At 39.5% G+C, this 19,062-nt stretch overlaps 1 long non-coding RNA gene across 2 annotated transcripts in view; it reads right to left on the minus strand.

The window, feature by feature from the left end:
* Positions 1-1,128: 1,128 nt before the first annotated feature.
* LOC101437129 (uncharacterized) overlaps positions 1,129-19,062 on the minus strand; it is a 37,260-nt gene continuing 19,326 nt past the window's right edge. The window contains exons 6-9 of one of the 2 annotated variants that reach the window (XR_009183269.1): positions 6,369-7,316; positions 5,488-5,555; positions 4,198-4,452; positions 1,129-4,094 (exon numbers count right to left, since the gene is read on the minus strand). This is a non-coding gene — a long non-coding RNA (uncharacterized lncRNA). Of the gene's footprint in view, positions 4,095-4,197; positions 4,453-5,487; positions 7,317-19,062 lie in introns of both variants that reach the window. The other variant, XR_188917.3, reaches the window with a different exon arrangement.

Here is a 19,062-nt window from a genome sequence, read left to right on the forward strand (position 1 = left end):
TTTGAAAGGCCTTGCAGTTTTTGGAGCCCCCTCCCCCCCTTCCAGGGGGACATACAAGAGCATCTCTAGGGAAACAGCTGTTTGGGTGTCTGACGACCTGGGTCCTAGTACATTCTGCATTGGCAGGTCTGGTGGACTCCTGCAGACTCATGTCCTTCATTTACAATGGAGAAAAGAATAATAGTTGCCCTAAAAGATGGGATTCAAATCCGATTTATTTTAGAGTTTAGCACAAGGGTACTCAATAAAATAGTAATTCGTTAGTTTACTTCTCAATTCTGCATTAGAGTTCCCTATGTTATTTATATATAGAAGTATTTCTATCTTCTCTCTCTCTCCTAGATTGTGTCGAGAATGCAATATTGTTCAAAAGGGAAATTACTTTCTTTGGACCAAGGTTCCAATGTTCATTAAGAAACCTAAATTGTTAGGTTAGTAAATGTGGTTAAAAGTGGAATGCTTGAAAAGGCATTGAAAGGGGGAAGGCAGTTGAGAAATAAACCAAATAGGGAGACTATGCTGTGATAAAATGTTTGCTGTATTATGACCACAGAAGTGAAGTGAGTCAAAAGTACAGCTGGCCTCTGACTAAGCAGTGAGAAGAGGGATCTTGGTCTAAGAAGAACTCTACTTAACCACTCCTGGTTTCTCTGGCAATGGGGCCCCTCCCCAAGTTATAGACACAAAAATTAGAACATCCACTTGCAGATGAAATGGACAGTAAGTAGAGGAGCCACGATGTATGGAAGGAGGCTAGCTCCCTATTGGGCAAGCAAGGTCCACGAAAGCATGTGGCAAAGATTTTATACAATAAAAGGAAAGAAAGGTCAATTCCAGCATGTAAGTGCACCTCTTATATCTCCAGCTGACTTCAGTGATGATGGAAATAAACTAAGCAGTTCACACATCTGCTTTACATTTCCTGCCTTTTCAAATGTCAGTCCTTCACAGAAGGAACCAGAGCACAGTAGGAGAACTGGAGTAAGGCAGGAAAGTCCACACACGTAAGCTCCCGAGAAGCAAGTTGGGATTTACCAGCACTGAGCATGTTGTCCTACACATAACTTATGCTCAAATATTTGATGATACTATAATCAGTACACAGAGCATTTTATGCAACTAAGACAGTGTTTTTGGAATTCTCTTTTATTATGCCTCATGATGCTAATAGGAATGCCACCAAAGAAAATCCATCATTAAACAGGCTTAGAAACTGTAGCTTTCTACATCTCCATTTGGCTATTCCTTTAGATTCGTGTATCACAAGATACGAAAAGTTCTGCTCTAAAGAAACTTGTATAAGTTTTTGTTTTTAGTCCAGAATTTCCCAAATTTAAATGACTACACAATGCTTTCTATCACAGAAAACTCTTAGCATTGCCTCATGTGTCATTAGTCCCTCTCTTTCATTATTTCTTTCTTCCCTCTCCTCTCTCGCTCTATCCCTTCTCCACAACTTCTCTACTATGCTTGTGTGGGTTGGTGGAGCCAGTCCTGTGGTGTTTGTGCTTATCAGTAGAGCTTCTATTAGAAAACCCTTTATCGGGGAAGGTCCATAGAAAGTGGAGCCTTAATAAAGCTGCTATTCTAGACCTCATTATACTAGCGATCATTTTAAGTATCTGCTCTCTCAGAATTCTGATGGGGAAGTAAGAGGTAACATCAGACCATGTACCCCAAAGCACAAATGAAGCAGAATCTTCTATTATGGCCTAAGTACTCACTTCCTCATTTGGAGCCCTAAGCAAAAGACAGAGCCAGGATCAAGAGTTGGGGTCATCAGAAAGAATCAGAAGGTAGAGAATGAGGTTGCATATAATGAAGTGTCCAACTACGTGAGGGTGCCAGACACGGGCTCTTCTTGGATACTGGCTGCTGATCTAATGTCAGCTGAATGGGTTTTATGGTTTTGTTCTAATTTTTAATAAATGTTTTATTTTAGAAAAAAAATTAGATTTATAGAAGAGTTGTGAAGATAGTAGAGTTCCTATACACCCCATACCCAGTTTCCCATATTATTAGCATCTTACATGAGTTTGGTACATTTGTCACAATTAATGAAACCATATTGATACAGTATTATTAGTTAAAGTCAATTTTCCTTAACTTTTACCTAATGTCCTTTTTCTTGTCCAGGATCCCATCCAGGACACAGCATTGCATTTAGTTGTCATGTTTCCTTAAGCTCCTCTTGTCAGTGACAGTTTTGCAGACTTCCCTTGTTTTTGATGACCCGGGCAGTTTTGAGGAGTGCTGGTCAGGTATTTTACAGAATGTCCCTCAACTGAAATTTGTCTGATGTTTTTCTCATGATTAGACTGGAGTTATGGATTTTTATGAGGAAGAAATCAGAGGTAAAATGCCATTTTCATCACATCGTATCAAGGGTATGTACTATCCACATGACATCAGGTTGATATTGGTCTTGATCACTTGGCTGAAGCAGCACTGGTCAGGTTTCTCCTGGTACAGCCACTTTGAAAGCTGATTTGACACTTTCTTACAAAGGTAAACAGGGTATGATCAGCAACTACATTCCTAGATAGTTACCCATCTTTTTTTTTCTTTCATTGATTGTGCTTTTTGTGGTGTATGTAAAATTCCATCATTAAACCCAAACGTCATGTAGATTTTTGCTCATGATTTCTTCTGAAAATTTTATATTTTATAGCTTCGCATTTTCCTTTTAGTTCTATAATGGATTTTTTAAAAATTTTAAACTTTTAGATTTTGAAATATGTTCAAACCTACAGGACAGTTACAAAAATAATGCAAACCATGTACAGAGAACTCTAACATACCCTTATCCTTCCAGATACCAAGATCCACCAATTTTTAAATTTTGCCACATTTGTGGTATCGTTTTATCTATCTATATCTATCTATCTATCTATCTATCTATCTATCTATCAATCATCTATCTATCTGTATTAGTCATGGTTCTCCAGGGAAACAGAGCTCACGGATATATATATCTGTCACACATACATACATATGTATTATTAGATTTTTTATAGGAATTGGTTCATGAGACCATGGGGATCGGCAAGTCCAAATTTCTTAGGGCAGCCTATGAACTGGAAACTCTGATGAAGGTTTTCATGAGTTCCCAAGGAGAAGTTGGCTGGCTGAGGTAGAGAGAGAAATTCTTCTTTCTGACTGCTGAAATCAATTCTTCAGGCCTTCAGCTGATTGGTTGAGATTTTTCTCTTTGCCGAAGACAATCTCCTTTGTTGATTGTAGATGTCATCAGTCATAGATAGAGGCAATTAGCTGATTAATGGTTTAAATCCACAAAATATTCTCACAGTAACAATCAAGCCAGTGCTTGCTTAACCAAACAACTGGTCATCAAAATCTAGCCAAATTAACACATGACTTAACTATCACATTATCCATCAACCTATCAATCCATCTGTGATTTAGCAATCCATTTTTTGAACTCTTGAGTGTAGGTTGTATACCTCATGTTCCTTGAACCTTAATACTGCTATGTACCTTTCCTAAGAACAAGAATATTCACTTCTGTATCCCCTAATGTACAGATATGAAATTCAAGAAATTTAACACTGACACAAAGCTTGCAGTCTTAATACAATTTGTTCAGTGATACAGTTTTTTTTCCACCCAGTCCCCTACCCTTTCCCTGGCTGTATATTCCCTATCTAAATTCTTGAAGTCCTGGGCCCTGAGTGCTATGGGTTGTTTCTCTCTCTCTCTCTTTCTCTCTCTCTCTCTCTCTCTGTATAGATAGATTAGATAGATAGATAGATAGATAGATAGATAGATAGATAGATAGATAGATCGTCTCTGCCACTCTTCCTTTTTCCTCTCTTTTCTCTCTCTCTTTCCCTTTTCTCCTTCTCTCTCTCAGGTGTGACAAGAAGAACAAAGAGGGCTGGAGTGTGAGGCACTCCCTTTCCCTGGCTGGGATAGTGCACTGACAAAGTTCAAGCCTTTTCTCCTGGAATTAAGTAAACCTTTGTTATGGAGAGGGCTCTGGGTGCACTTCACAATGATTACTCTTCCCTTCCTTCCATGAGACCCAAAGGGGATCTTCCTCAGATCTTCACCAAGAGAAAACAGTGTGGCATCTGGAGGTGAAAAAAAAAAAAAAAAAAAAAGTGTGGTGGCCCCACTTGAGACTGCAGCCACCAGGAATTTCTCACTCTTAGGCAGTCATTTGAGTATCCTTACCAGTTTTTGGCTCCTGTAGCCTCTGCTCCAGATAGTGGATCTTAGCTGTGAATCTCCATATTCTCCTGTCCCTTGAGATTTCATGGTGCTATTTACCCTGTGACCTTAGTTCTCTGATGGATCCAAACTATTTATTGATTTTCATTTGCCCAGCTCTTACTTGTGGTAAGGATAAGAGTGGTGACTTCCAGTCTCTTTAGGTATTCACACTGAAGCTGGAAGATAAGCTGAGTGTTTTTTAAAGTATTTGCTTTCCTAGATATGAAAATGATCAAGAAATCGTAATTAATTAGAATGAACTTTTACTCATTAATAAAGAATAAAGTACATTTTGTAATGCAATGAAAGATGGTGCTTGAATACATAGTGAAAAATCACAGAAATGATAAGAATGCTGTATCTCTATGTCTATCTCTATGTCCATAGCTCTTTAGAAGAAAATGGGCAATCATGTGTCTTGGCTTTAAATACAACTGAAGGCAGGTGACACAACTAGATGAACTTTTACAGCAAAAGTGATTTATATCCAGGCCTGGCATTTTGGGAAAAGATGCTGGCCTTGGGCTAATCAAGAGGTTGTGACAACACAAAAGCCATCTGCACAGATATGGAAATGCTACTTCTCTGCATAAGACAGAGTCATTTACTTGGGATAAAGCATAGACTCTAGAAGCCCACCACCTGAAATATTACTTTGTAGTTGAGAATTAGAAGGAATTAAACAGTGAGCTTATTTTATTACAGTAGCATGATTAGTGAGGTATTTCACTAGCCCTAGCCCGTTGGAAACTACTTTCCAATTTTTGCCATATCCAAATGCCACTTATGTCATCACTAAATATTTTTCTCTAAGCAGACTTTCTAAACTCAAATATATTTATTCACTTAAATGTTAAACCATACCTCAAGGGTTTGATGCTCTAGTTCTATAGTTGGTTATGCATTTCTCAACATATAACTATTAAAATAAATCACATTCGCAGATTTATACACCTAAATATCCAATGTTGCAACAGTGGTACAAAATTTAGGAAAACTTATGATAGGTATAGAACATTGTTTAGCTGAGAACAGAGGTCCAAATGAATGGAATATAGGACACAGACATTTTAATGGGTGGATGTGAAGACTAGGGAAAAAATAGTAATGTCACCATAACAGACTCAACTGAAACTTCAACATATAACTTGGGAAGGGCTCAGTAGGGTTTCCCTGATTGAAATGGGATCAACATGAGAGGATCCATGCTAATATGGAAAGCCACAAAAGAAGACATTACTGTACCCTTACCTTCTAAAGCTCATCATTCTGCTTTTCATTGGTACCAGAACACCTCTTAAAAGTCAGAGAGTTTCTTCCTGTTATAAAATAGACATGAGAGGGAATAAAAAGAATAAAGAGATTTGGGTTGAGATTAAAGAACCTACTTTTTGTCTTTTTAAACTAGACTCTAGACTAAATTATGTTGTGGGCTATTGGTTCTACTGATAGCAAATAAAAATTATCAATAATCTGCCACTCTCCATTTTTCATTTCATTCAATAAATATTTATTAAGAAGCTACCACTTTCTAGACTTTGTGAAAAGTGCAGTTATACGATGGTGAAGAAAGAGAGATGTGGTACATACAATAGTGGGGGTAACAGTCTAGCAGGAAAGACATATTTATTCTTTCACATAGACAGGTTAAGAACATGCTACAGGCTAAATCTTTCTGCATTAAATCCCTAGGAAAGATAGAAAAAATATAATTTATAAAGAGAATAAATATGTGGTCATACATAAAGATAAGAAATAGTCTGTTCTTGAGACTGGATTTGCATCATGGGTGTTCTCTGCTCAGAAGTGGAAAAGGCAGAAGCACAAGAAAGCCCATGATCAAATAGCTAGGTAATTAGTTGGAGAACTAATGACACCTGCACCTCTCTTTCTTGAACCAATCAATAGCCTGGGAGTTATCTGTCTGCAGGGCAGAGCAGAGAATGTAGAACTTGACTCAGAGAGGGTTGGAGAATTGGGGTATGTGGAGGGGAGGGAATACAGAAAACATCATGCTTATGCCTCTCCTCCTCCAACCCTCACCAAAATCAAAGATACAACTTGCACATTCTCTCTCAGTGGGTGGTACAAAAAATTTCAAATTCAAAGATGAGGGAACAATCCATACTCACCATTCGAGGAATGCTGAGCCTATAAAACAAGCAGAAGAACTTACACCTGAAGAAACAGAATGACTGGAGCAATTTAAGAGCTTGCCAGCAATGAGAAAAATATAAAACAACCTAGTAAAGGAAGTTAAGGACGGTGGGGAAGATTGTTCTAGGTAGAGAGGACAACACATGTGGAGGCCTAGAGACAAGTGAATGTGGCTGCTTGGAATATCTAAATGTTCTCTTGTATATCTGGAAGAGAAAGTGTGAGGAGAGAGTGGAGAAATGAAGTTGCCAGGTAGGGAGAGGCCAGTCTTTTAAATCATGTTTAAAATCTGAACTTATCCCCAGGACACCATGATACTGAAGATGTGGAAATGTTTGATTCCTCTAGGTTCTTGGCTATCATGCATAAAAGAGTTTATGAACATGCCAGTTTAGTTAGGCCAGTAAAAAGAATTTATTTGGAAAATGGGGCAAAGAACAGAGCTTGCTGAGAAATGGAAGAGAAAGATGGAGATATACACCAAGATTTGGTGTGGGCCCCTCTAGACTGAGAGAGTGAGCTCTGCCTCATGTGATTATCTTTTCAACTGCTAATTATTCCTCCACCTTCCTAGTGATAAGGGGTTGGGCCTCAGGTGTTATTGGTTACCCCAACAATGGTAGGACCAATGGTGAGGACTTTTTGGAATATCTGGGGCCAAGGGGAGATCCCGGAAAGAGAAACCGGGACCTCAAGATTACACTAAAGGTCCCAGCGAAGTCTTGCAGCCATGTTGTCTGCTGGCCATGCAGTCTGTCAGCCATGTTGTCTGCCATCCATGTTGTCTGCTGGCCATGCTGTGACTTGTCTTCTCTTCATTTCCCTGAATAATCTGCCTCAATATCATTGAAGGATTTTAAGCAAAGAAATGTGAATGGCCTTGATTGACTTGTGACTATAGTTCAGAGGTCAGCAAACATTTTCTGTAAAAGACCAGATAGTAAATAATTTAGATTTTGCTGTCCATAGGTCTCTGCACAACTAAATTGTGCCACTGCAATGTGAAAGCAGCCTTATGTAATATGAACATGAATGAGCATAGCCATGATAAAACAAAACTTTATTTATAAAAACAGGTGTTAGACTGAGTTTGACCCTTGGCCATAAGGTCAGAGAAAAGGAGACTCAAATGCTTTTACTTACTTAAACTCTGATACTTCAACTTAGATGCTTCGTAACTCAGATGATTTAACTTAAGAAAGTGTTGAGCCAGAAGAGTGTTTTTGTTTCTTCTTTTTCTCACTGAATCTGAAAAGACTAGCATCCAAAGATTGGGACTGTTTTATAGTTTGTCTTTATTTCTTATGCTGGGGAAATCTTGCCTTCTACATCTAAGCCTCTCTGTTTCTTGTCACCTGAGTAACACCTCACACATGGTTGCCAAATTGGTTACTTATGCTGCTGGGTCCAACCTAGTATTTCCCAAAGGGTTTCTATTCACCTACACTTCAAATGCATGGCTTTGGGGCTGGGGATAATAATCCTGGCACTCATTCCATTTCACCTATCCATTATGCTAGCAACACATCAGTCTGCTCAATTAAAAAGCTGAGGACTTCAAAGCAACTGTACATCGTTTGTATTACCACTCTGCCATAGATACTATTCAAATATCTGACTTTGAGAGTCCTTTTCTGCTTAGCTAGGTACTTGATCCTAGTTTAAAAAAAGCATCAACAATATTCTTTAAGTAAATCTTTTTATGCCCCTATCAATAATTTGTAGAAAGGATTTTGGAAGAATTTATATCTCTCTCCCCTCCCTTTCTCTCAAGTTTCATTTTTAAATTGCCATGGAGACCTTTGAGTGTTGGGATGATATATTTGGGCAAAAGTGGCACAATTAGTCTTAGATACTGCCTCTTTAAACCTTTCCGGTCTCTCCCAATTCCTTTAGTAAGTATAAGATGACTATGAAAATGTTAATAATAATAGTTATTAATTGAATTCTTGCTTAGCACTTTTCTTGAAATAGCTCATGGAATTCTCACAACAAGCTTATCAGGGAGTTATTAACAAAACCTCAGTTTTATGCTGGAGGAAAATGAGGATTTAGTGAAGCCAGATTCAGTCAATGGGTTTCCCACTCCAAAACTCAAGCCGTATCCTGTGATGGCAGCGCCATCACCCCACACTCCAGCACTTCACTCTCTCCTTACCTGCCTGGCTCACCCTCTGGGCAACCTTTATTTGTGATGGGATAATTAGATAATAATTACAAGTGTGATACTTTGTTTTTGTATCAGACCTTTCAAGTTCACATACATTGTCACACTGTTATCCCAACCTGATGAGGCAGGTTAAAAAAGTAAAAAGAACCTGCAAAGAAAATCATCATTTTTAGAGATGAAAACACTAATGTTCATGTGTTGTAGATAGAAATTGGCAAACCTGGGAACTGAGCCCACATATTCTAATGCTAGGTGAAATATTATTTCCAAGCACCACTGCTCCTTACACAGTCTTCCTGAGGAATTCTCTTTTCTAGGGTTATTTGATGCCTTCTCAATGATTAAAACACAAATGAGGGGAAGCGGATATGGCTCAATCGATTGAACTCCCATCTACCATATGGGAGGCCCTGGGTTCACTTCCCAGGACCTCCTTGTAAAGGCAAGCTGGCTCGCACCTGCAGAGAGCTGACGGCCTGTGCCCACGGAGAGGTGGTGCAGCAAGATGATGTAACAAAAGAGAGACAAGCAGACACAGAAGAACGTGCAAGCAAATGGACACAGAGAACAGACAGTAAGCAAGTAGCATAGGGATGGAGGATAAATAAAATAAATCTTTAAAAACAAATTAAAAAATGAGCTGAAAAAGCCTTGAGAGGGAGGCTGAAGGTGGGCAAGGTGGCATATTCTGGGAGATATTTTGGGCAAGGGAAGCCTTCTGAACCATAGACCATAGGACCTACTTATGTGAAGAGCTGGTCCCAGTTTGGGAACCAAATTTAATGCCTTTCTGAATATTTCAAAAGAAATATCTGAAAATATCCCCTCCACCCAAAATTTGGTTCGGATGTTGAGACAGATGATCCTACCCACACAATGAGCACATATGATAAGGTTTATTGCTCACATAATGAGACTTTCTGAGAGAGCAGGGCAGGCTTCCAAGCAGAAATGACTTGAGAAAGCAGGGAGGGGCAACTGGCTTGAGATTTTATGGTGATTAGGGGATGGGGCTAGGGTGAGGTTTCACTCCATGGGTTGGTGCTTGCATGCTTTGAACTTCCCTCTAGCACTGCAGAAGAAACGCCCCAGCTTTCATATCAGCTTGCTCACACAGGGGCAGAAGGAAAGGGGAACCATCAAGCTCAAAAGTGCCAGCTGTCAAACTTCAAAACTGGAGTCAGACTCTGTCTTATAAACCCCACTCTGCACCCCATTTATTTGCTTTCTAGTACTAGCCAGAATTTATCAATGTACATTTGTTTCCTTGCTGTTGCCTCCCTCCCTCCCTCCAAAATGAACTCCCTGAGCCATTACTTTATCAGCTTTATTCATCAGTAGATTCCCAGAACCAGTCGTAACACCTGTATGTAATGGATGCTGGCAAAATGAAGTTATGGTCAGCTCTGTTTAGATGCCAGGTATTCAGAGATGACAAGTCATGTTTCTCTCACTGAAGCCCCCCACATTTTCTTCCACGACCTTAACCATGAAGTTGATTGATTTAGTCAAAGTGGTATGGCTAGGAGGCAAAAGAAAAATATGCAAATAAACCTAATCGAACTGTAGTGTGACAAGCACTATAAAAAGAGTGCTCCCTTCCACCCCGAGACCACAGGTACCCGTTCTACCCTGTTCCAAGCACCATGGTCCTGCACAGCAGAGGAATCAGACTTAGCAAGTCATACCTGATGTAGGCCTCGGTGGGCTGGTTAGAGAATTAGTCAAGTCTATATTTGGCATCTCTATATGCGGCAACCAACCAACCAAACACACAAAGAGACTTCAGGCTCCATAAGAGCCTCCCAGGAATTTCTGAAACTTTGTAAGCCCTTTCCTCTTTTCCCCTGTCGCTTCACACAACCTCTTATCAGACACCTACTGCAAATAGTAGGTGTGAAACAGTACAGGGAAAAAAGGGAAAATACTGACAAAATCTGATTTGTATGCCAAATTCTATTTATTTTTTTAAGTGACTCTCATCACTTCTCTCACTACCCATTTCACATCTCCATTTAACCATCCTTCACAGCAGCTTAACTCAAACTGGTGTTTTCTGGACTACTAGTTCCACATACGCTCTGTGAGGACATGGATTTTTCTGTCAAATAAATATGGGACTCTATCATGTCTTCTTGCTCTGTCTTGGGGAGTGGAGACATAAGGTCCATGAGCATGTTCTCGGCCCTGAGATTCCCTGCATTTTCTAAACTTGCATAAACTCTGAACACTTTCATGGAATACTTAGCAAATTCCCAAGGAACTAGTGTTTGTAGAAGATGCTCTGGGAAACACTGGAGTGAAGGGTGAAGTCCAGGGCACTGAAGAATGGCCTCACACGATTTGTTTATCTAGAATCTACCTCATCACTGGACTGACTTTTCCTGTCTTTCATCTCCACCCTTTGGTATTGAGCTGTTTGCAGATTCTAACTACACAAAATTCTATCTTATCCCACTAGCACTTGCTTATGGCTGTCTCTTCCACCTCCTTGTCATGTAACCTTGGCTAAGTCACCTAACTTTATGAGGAACTCAGTCAGCCTGTCTGTAAAGTAGAGAGTATGATGATGAACAAATGATCTTTAAGACCCCTTTGTAACCCATATTTTACCCATTTTGTGTAATTCATCTCCCCACTGGTCCCTGGGCATGCTACTCCCTTTCTCTAAGCCTCACTGTCCTTGTCTGCAAAATGAGGAGAAGAGAACATACCTCACAGGATTCCTGTGAGGATTAGTTAGAACAAGTGCAAGGGCATCAGCATGACCCTTAATGAAAATTAGTAATAACCCGATTTACCAACTTTAAGAATTCTATTCCAGTTTTGCCTACAGTCGATCTTCCTTAAGAATGGTACATCCTGTATGCGCTCTGGCTTTGAAAACTTTTTACTGGTGTAAAACTAACCCTTAAAATGTTCTTAACAGTACAGTTCAAAGAATGTTAATGTGCTCTGAGGCCAAATAAAGGGGAGCTCAATTGCTATAAACTTAATTTTTAAACACCCTAAATAAATATGCATTTCCCCTAATGGCAGAGAGTCAACTCTCATCAGAATCTTGAAGGGCAGAATGTGATAAGACATACATTATGGTTTCCCAGGAAATTGGATAGAAAAGCCCAAAGCCCTATTAAGTAAATTTGAAAATAACTTTCAGTTGTATAGAGACTTTAACTTTACAAAGTGGTTTTCCTCTTAGCTGATGCTCAAACAGGAAGGTGTGTGAGATAGAAGAGCTATTACAATCACCTTCGAATGTGCCTCAAACTCAGTATATCTAAAACCAAACCAGCCATCTTCCAGTTGCAAACTAGTCCCTCTCTTGTCTCAGGGAATGCCTCCACTATCCAACCAATAGCCCAGACCTGGAGTCATCCTCCATTGTTCTTTCTTTTTTATTTTTCCCATTCAACCAATCTTGAGTCCTTCTCCTAAATCAACTCCTCAAAATCTCCCCTGAACCTCCGTTTGAAGTATTTTTATGTTGGCCTGTTAGTTTTCCCCATGTAATAGGCTTGATACCAAATATAGACTTGAACTCAATTCTGTAATCTACCACCTAAGCCTGCAACAGTCATGAATTTCCAACCTGCTTCCCTTAATATGCAGGACCATCGTGTCTCAGGTAAAGTAAAAGGTCTATCAGTGATTCCACAATGAAAGGAACCATAGACATTTTCAAAGTGTTTGTCACACTATACCACAATTTATTTATTCAGGCAACATTTTCTTCTGCCTCCTAGCCATACAACCTTGGATGAGCCACTTAACCTTGTGGTTAAGATCATGGAGGAAAATGTGGAGGACTTCATGGAAGAACAATGACTTGTCATCTTTGTGCAGCTGGCAACTGGCATAGAGCTGAAGAGAGGAAGTTAGCTAATGGCAACCCCATCCCTCCATGTGCTCAGGCCCCCAACCTCAGAATCAACCCCCATTCATCTCTTTTTCTCATGTTCCATATCCAGTCCATCAGCAATTCCCGATGCCTCTATCTGCAAAATCTGTACAGAATCGTAATACTTATCCTCACCTCCACTGCTCCCATCTCATCTTGTACACCACCTTCTCTACTCTAGATTTTTTTTTTTCCAGTAGCCTCTTCACTTTATCTCAGTGCAAAAGCCAAAGTCCTTTAAGTGGCCACAGGTACTACATTACCTGGTCTATTTCTGTTATGACCTCATTTCTATATCTTTCTGCCCTGCTTATTCTGCCTCAGTTACACTGGCATGCTGGGCTTGTTACTACCTTGGAGCCTTTACATTTGCTGTTTCCTCCACCTGGAAAAGTCTTTTCCCAGATGCCCACTTGATTAGCTCCCCTATCTCCTTAAGGTGGTACTCCATGTAGTTGTTTGATGCTGTAAGGTACACCCATCAAAATTATGCTTAAAAATAACATTTGATAACTTTGTAGATATGTTCCTAAAACATTATTAGATTATAAAAGATTTGAAAATAGTAAGTACATTATCATCCCCATTTTACTTAAAGGAGAACCAAATGTGAAAAGACACATGTACATATTACTACCAATAAATCTAGAGAATACAATAGAAGGATAGATATATAACAGTTAACTGTGCTTATCTATGTGTAATAGCTAGTTAAGTAATTTGTTTTCTGAGTACTATCCTGTATTCAAATTTTCTATTCTAAAGATATTTTATTTGTATAATCAAAGAAAAACAATGATAATTATCTTAAAGAGGAAACAGTACCATAATCCTAAATGTCTCAGTTTCAAAGACAAATTGTGAAAATATGAAAAGAAGGAACATTGAAAATCAGGTTGTATATGGGCCTTAAAAGACAAAAAGTCAAAGGTAAGCTGCTTTAAGTGAGAGAGAAAAAGAGGGAACTAAATTAAGTGACCTAGAATGTTTACATTTATGGGGACCTTGACAATCATGGAATGTGTCTTAAATAAGGTAGGAACTCCAGAGAGAGAAAATGACTTATTCAAAGTCACACGGTTAGTGGCAGAGATGGGATTGTTCAATTATTTTTTCATCAAACATTTAATTAAATTCTACTCTCTGCTTGGTGCAAGGGGTACAGTGGCGAAAGATATCGTTTTCCCTCTTGAGTAAAATGGGTAGAAACACAAATGTGCATCCAAATACTACAGAAATGTGCCATCTAGTATAGTGACCACTAGATCCATGTGGCCATCAAGCAGTTGAAATGTGACTGGTCCACATTGAGATGCTCTGTAACTCTAAAATATACACTAGATTTTACGTAAAGGGTGTAAAATATCTCATTAATATTTTCCTTATTAATTATATATATTTGGTTAGGATTTTATACACACATTAGGTAAATAAAATATATTATTAAAATTAGGGCGGTGGACTTGGCCCAGTGGCTAGGGCGTCCGTCTACCACACGGGAGGTCCACGGTTCAAACCCCGGGCCTCCGTGATCCGTGTGGAGCTGGCCCACGCGCAGTGCTGATGTGCACAAGGGGTGAGGTGCCATGGAGGGGTGTCCCCCGCATAGGGGAGCCCATGTGCAAGGAGTGTGCCCCGTAAGGAGAGCCGCCCAGCGCGAAAGAAAGTGCAGCCTGCCCAGGAATGGTGCCACACACACGGAGAGCTGACACAACAAGATGACACAAGAAAAAGAAACACAGATTCCCGGGCCGCTGACAACAACAGAAGCAGACAAAGAAGACACAGCAAATGGACACAGAGAACAGACAACCAGTGTGGGGGAGGGGGGTAAGGGGAGAGAAATAAATTAAGAAATCTTAAAAAAAAAATTAAAAATTAAAAAAAAATTAGGTTTCGCCTTTTTACGTTTTTTTTGTTTTTGTTTTTTAATATGGTTACTAGATAATTTTGAATTCCTTATGTGATTTTCCTTCGATTTCTACTGGACAGTGCTGCATAAGCCCATGATATAGAATGTTAGATATGAGAGTGCAGGGCTGAGAGGTTCAGATGAAGCCAGAAGTTAAGATGAGGGTCTTTATTCTCTCTTGGAGACCAAGAAAGCCTATGAAAGGAAGGAACATTTCAACTGTGACCTGGGTAATAAGTGAGTCAGGCCAGGCCCAGGGACAGCGTAAGGCGAAAGAGCAGAGACAAAGATAAAACCAAGTCTTAGAGAAAGCGGCCATTTGCGAAGCGAGACTCTTTCGTTATTTTCTTTTTTAATTAAATAGCAAGTTGCAATCCTTTAAAAAGTGAATTTCCTCTCTTAATGGAAGACTTTGACAGCCCCATAATTCCAGGTCTGGGAGTGGGTGCGTGGACTTCAGTGACTACCCACTACCATTGTCCTTCCCCCTTTAATATCTTATTATGAGATGAGCTCATTTCAGGGAAGGGTAAATTCTGCCTAGACTAGAGAAAAATAATGACTTTGAATTAGCTAGATAGATGGCAATGAGTAATCCGCATGAAATTCTTAAATTTGGATTGGGAAGGGAGATTCAGCATTGGTCAGAGGGCCTCTGATTATGCAATTTATTCTCAGCCAAGAAAATGAATGTGCTCTATAAAATACTTCTGGAATAACCTTTTAGTGAAAAACAATAGAAATTTGAAGACAGATTAAGGTTTAGTGTCACAAAAGATTATAGTGTGAACAGACTGTCCTCCTAGGGGTCTGTTTAACTGGTGACAAGCTGGAGGAGGGGAGAACTATAAGGATATTTGACATGAAAAATGTGAATTCGCTCTCTGAGTGTTTACTAGCGTTCACAAGTAGCAGGAAATGAGCCGTGAAATGTATTGTCAAACATTCAGTGTTCAAAATATAATGCATTACTTTAAGTTAGGCTTTTTGCTTTCTGAGCACCTCACTCTCAATTTGTCCAGCTCCAGGGTAGATGAATTGGCCTTTTATCATGCCCTTCCCAAATCATAATAGGAAGCTGTGGCAGAAATTGGGAATTGGCCCTCCAAAAGCCATTTGCAATTCCCTTTTCGATTGCCTCCTTTATTATAGAGGCTTGCAAAACTCAAATGCTTGTCTTTCCAAACCGCCTTGCAGTTGGCGGTAGTCATGTGACTTGGTTTTGCCCAATGAGATTTAGTTTTAGTCTCTAGGAAAAATGTTCCTTCCCAAACTAAAAAAAAAAAAAGAGAATTCCATACCCTTCTCCTTTTCTCCTCCTTGGGCCTTATTTCTAGAGGCATAAATGGATGGATGAAACAAACCAAGGAGATCAACTTTAAATGAAGACACAGAAATTTTTCTTTTTATATGTTTAGCTCTTGTAATCCATCACTGCTCCTTTAATTAGAGACTCTAGGATATTTTACGCTTTCTTTCCACTTCTTCTCTGTTTTCCTTACTCTTTATTCATTTGTTCATGGAATTCATATTTATGAAGCTTCTACTATGTACTGGGTGCTAATCTAGGCTAAGCTCTGAGGATGCAGTGTTTTGTGATCTGAACAGAATCTTTATCATCACTGAGCATCTATTCTAGTGCAGGTGTTAGAAGACAAACAAACAAACAAACATAATGCCAGGTGCTGAAAATTTCTCTGGGGAAAAAACAAAGCAGTGTTGACCCTGCCTTACTTTCAGGCCCATTTTTGATTGCATGAGTTGAGATGCCAATTGAAAGCAAAAGAAATCACCCAGACTATTGTAGGGAATAAAGGGGGATTTATAGAAAGGACATAGAGTAGTCTAGTGGAATTCTAAAACAAGAATTCACTTGAATTCTCAAAAGAGGAGAACCAAGAAATGGAAGGCCACCATTTTCTTTTTAGTCCTCTTTGCACAATATGGCTGCTTTAAACCTGCCAAGGACATATGGCACAGTATTAGTCCCATGAAGACACTGACTGAATTCTGATTCTTTGCCCCTAAATCCAAATTCCTTAGAGAAAAAAAAATACATTGGGTAAGAATGTTTTAATTCCTGTTTTTAACCAGGAATGGCCATAGACTGAGGGAGAGGGTCACATGATATGACAGTGTTGCCCCTCCATTGTCTATATTACAGTCAGGAAGCTAGTTTTCGAATGTGAAATGGACAATGTTATCCCATGATTAAAACCCTCCAAAGTCTTCTCATTGCATTTATTAAGACATCTAAATTTTTTGCCATTCCTTGAAGGGTGTTACCTGCTCCAGCCCTATAACTCTTTCCTGCCTCTACTTCCATGTTATTTTTCAGTCATGCTGGCCTTTTTGTCTGTCTCTTGACCCAAGTGAGGCATGTGCTCAGCTCAGAACCTTTGCACCACCTCCTTTGCATGAAACACGTTGTCATCAAATCTTGGCATTGCTGGTTTCTTCTCATAATACACAACTGAGCTCAGGTGAAATTTCCCCTCCTGGGTAGGCAGCCCCTGACCAGTCATTCTAAAGGAGCCTCTATGTCCATCCCACCCCACCCCCCAGTCCCTTTCCATCCTACGAGCTTGCAAAATTCTCACTAATTTTATTGATCTGTTCACGTCGCTCACACTGCTCCATGCCCCCATCACCTGCAAGTGAAAATCAGATCCACAAGGGCAGGGATTTTGGTCTACCATGCTCCCTTCGTATAACCAGTGCCTAGAATTAATGCCTGGTACATCATAGGTGCCTAAGAACCATCTGATGAATCAAGAACTGTTTCTAAGAGCCCCACCTTTGCCCAAGGGGTTGGTAAAGAGCCAATTACAGAAAGAAGTCATTGGTCCTTGGCTGGGGAGACACCATCCTGGTATAGGGCAGGTGTCTACGACATTGGAAACCATTAGCTGTTTCAGTATTTCTGACAGAGGTGATGGTAAATGGATTCTGGGCATATGCATAAATGTTCTTGGGGAAAATTGGATATAGAAATTGGAGAAAACTGGAGATGTTTACCTGCTAAACAGGTCTGATACATAGTTTGAGGACCGAGTTCCACAATTAGCTCTTCTGTAAAAATTCCACAATTAGCTCTCCTAGTTTCATTTATTTAAGCAGAAGCTTCTTTAAAATGTGACCCCTTCTTTCTCCCTCCCACCCTCATAAAAATAATCAGTTTTTTAGGTAGAAATACTAATATTGTAATAGCCATCACTTTTTTTTTTGTACCCACTGAAATGGTCTGTTAAGTAGAGTTTAGGAAAATTTCTGGTTAGATTGATATAGGTGGGAGCCAGACCAGATAAGCTCAACTGCCAGGTTTTAATAATCATCTTTAATTTCTTCATTGAAATATGAAAATCAATCCTCTAAATCACCCTCTACAGAAGTTAGTTGCATTGCTGATTTCTGCTGGGTCTTCACTGATTATCTGGCAAATGGCAATCCCCCTCACCAAAAAACATTATGTACACACATATCATCTACATACATATGCATTTATATATGTATCAACTATTCATAATTCTGTTTCTTACATTTCTAAGCTCAAAGATTTCTCCTGTGGGTATGCAAATTAGTAAGAGCCCTGCCCATGTTTCACTGGCAATCTCCATTATTTATAATTCCACATCATAAATGTCTCATGGGCATAAAAGATTTGCCCTTAATGTTAAGGATGCTTCCAACTGCCCAGTACTGGGGCTTTGACGGAACCTCCAATTGCTAAGCATATTTCACTCATTGATCCCTAAAACTAAATTTGTACCTAAATTGTTACTGTGATAGGTGTTTTCAGGATGGAGAGGACGAAGTAGACAGCGGAAGGGGATTAACACTTCCCACGTCTTTCCTTTGTGAGGGCAATGCACTCTCTTGTCCTACTGCTCTCTTCTTCTCTGAGGAATTATGAAGTTAAGAATGGAAAACAAATGAAATAAAATCAGATGGTAATAATATCTTGTGTTTGCATAGTGCTTTTGACTTACAAGGCATTTTCCTATACATGGATTCATTTGATCCTAATAACAACTCTGATGTAGGCAGGACAAAAGTCAAAGCTACCTTTTTACAGATACATAAAAGAGATTCTGAGACACCAGGTGACTTACTTAAAGTTATACAGCTAGTAAATTGGAGAGCCAGAAATAGAAACTCAACCTTTGACAAGCTCTATCCTGCAAGCTTTTCACGATACACTTCGTAGCAGTTTTTGTTTAAGCAAAAGGTGTATTGTTTTCCAACCATTACCCAAATAGCAAATTTCCTAGCTAAATAGTGCATTTTGAAACCTGAAAGCTATATCTTTTCATGATGGGGTGTAAAACGTGGGCAGAATTCTTACCACCTCTAAGTACTGTTTAGCCCTAACTGCTTTGTTTAGGTCTCATAGGACCAGGTTAGAAGAGGTACAGTCTCTTCATCATAGATCCTCTTATAAAAGCGATGCTGGCTCATAAGAAGATGCAGATTAAAAACAAAACATTGGCTTGCATCTCACCCTGATTGTCTGCAGAGCTTTGGGCAACCCAGTGTACTGCCACCTCTCAACCACGTTCCCTTTCTGTACTTAATTCACCAGCAAGCACGCCCGCCTCTCTCTAAGAGGACCCTGCTTGTGTTATTGCGATGCATTTCCTTCTCTTTCCCACGGAGGCTGCTGAGCAGAAGGGAATGTCTTTATGT

This window comes from Dasypus novemcinctus, chromosome 24 (genome assembly GCF_030445035.2).
Source record: "Dasypus novemcinctus isolate mDasNov1 chromosome 24, mDasNov1.1.hap2, whole genome shotgun sequence".
NCBI lineage: Eukaryota > Metazoa > Chordata > Mammalia > Cingulata > Dasypodidae > Dasypus > Dasypus novemcinctus.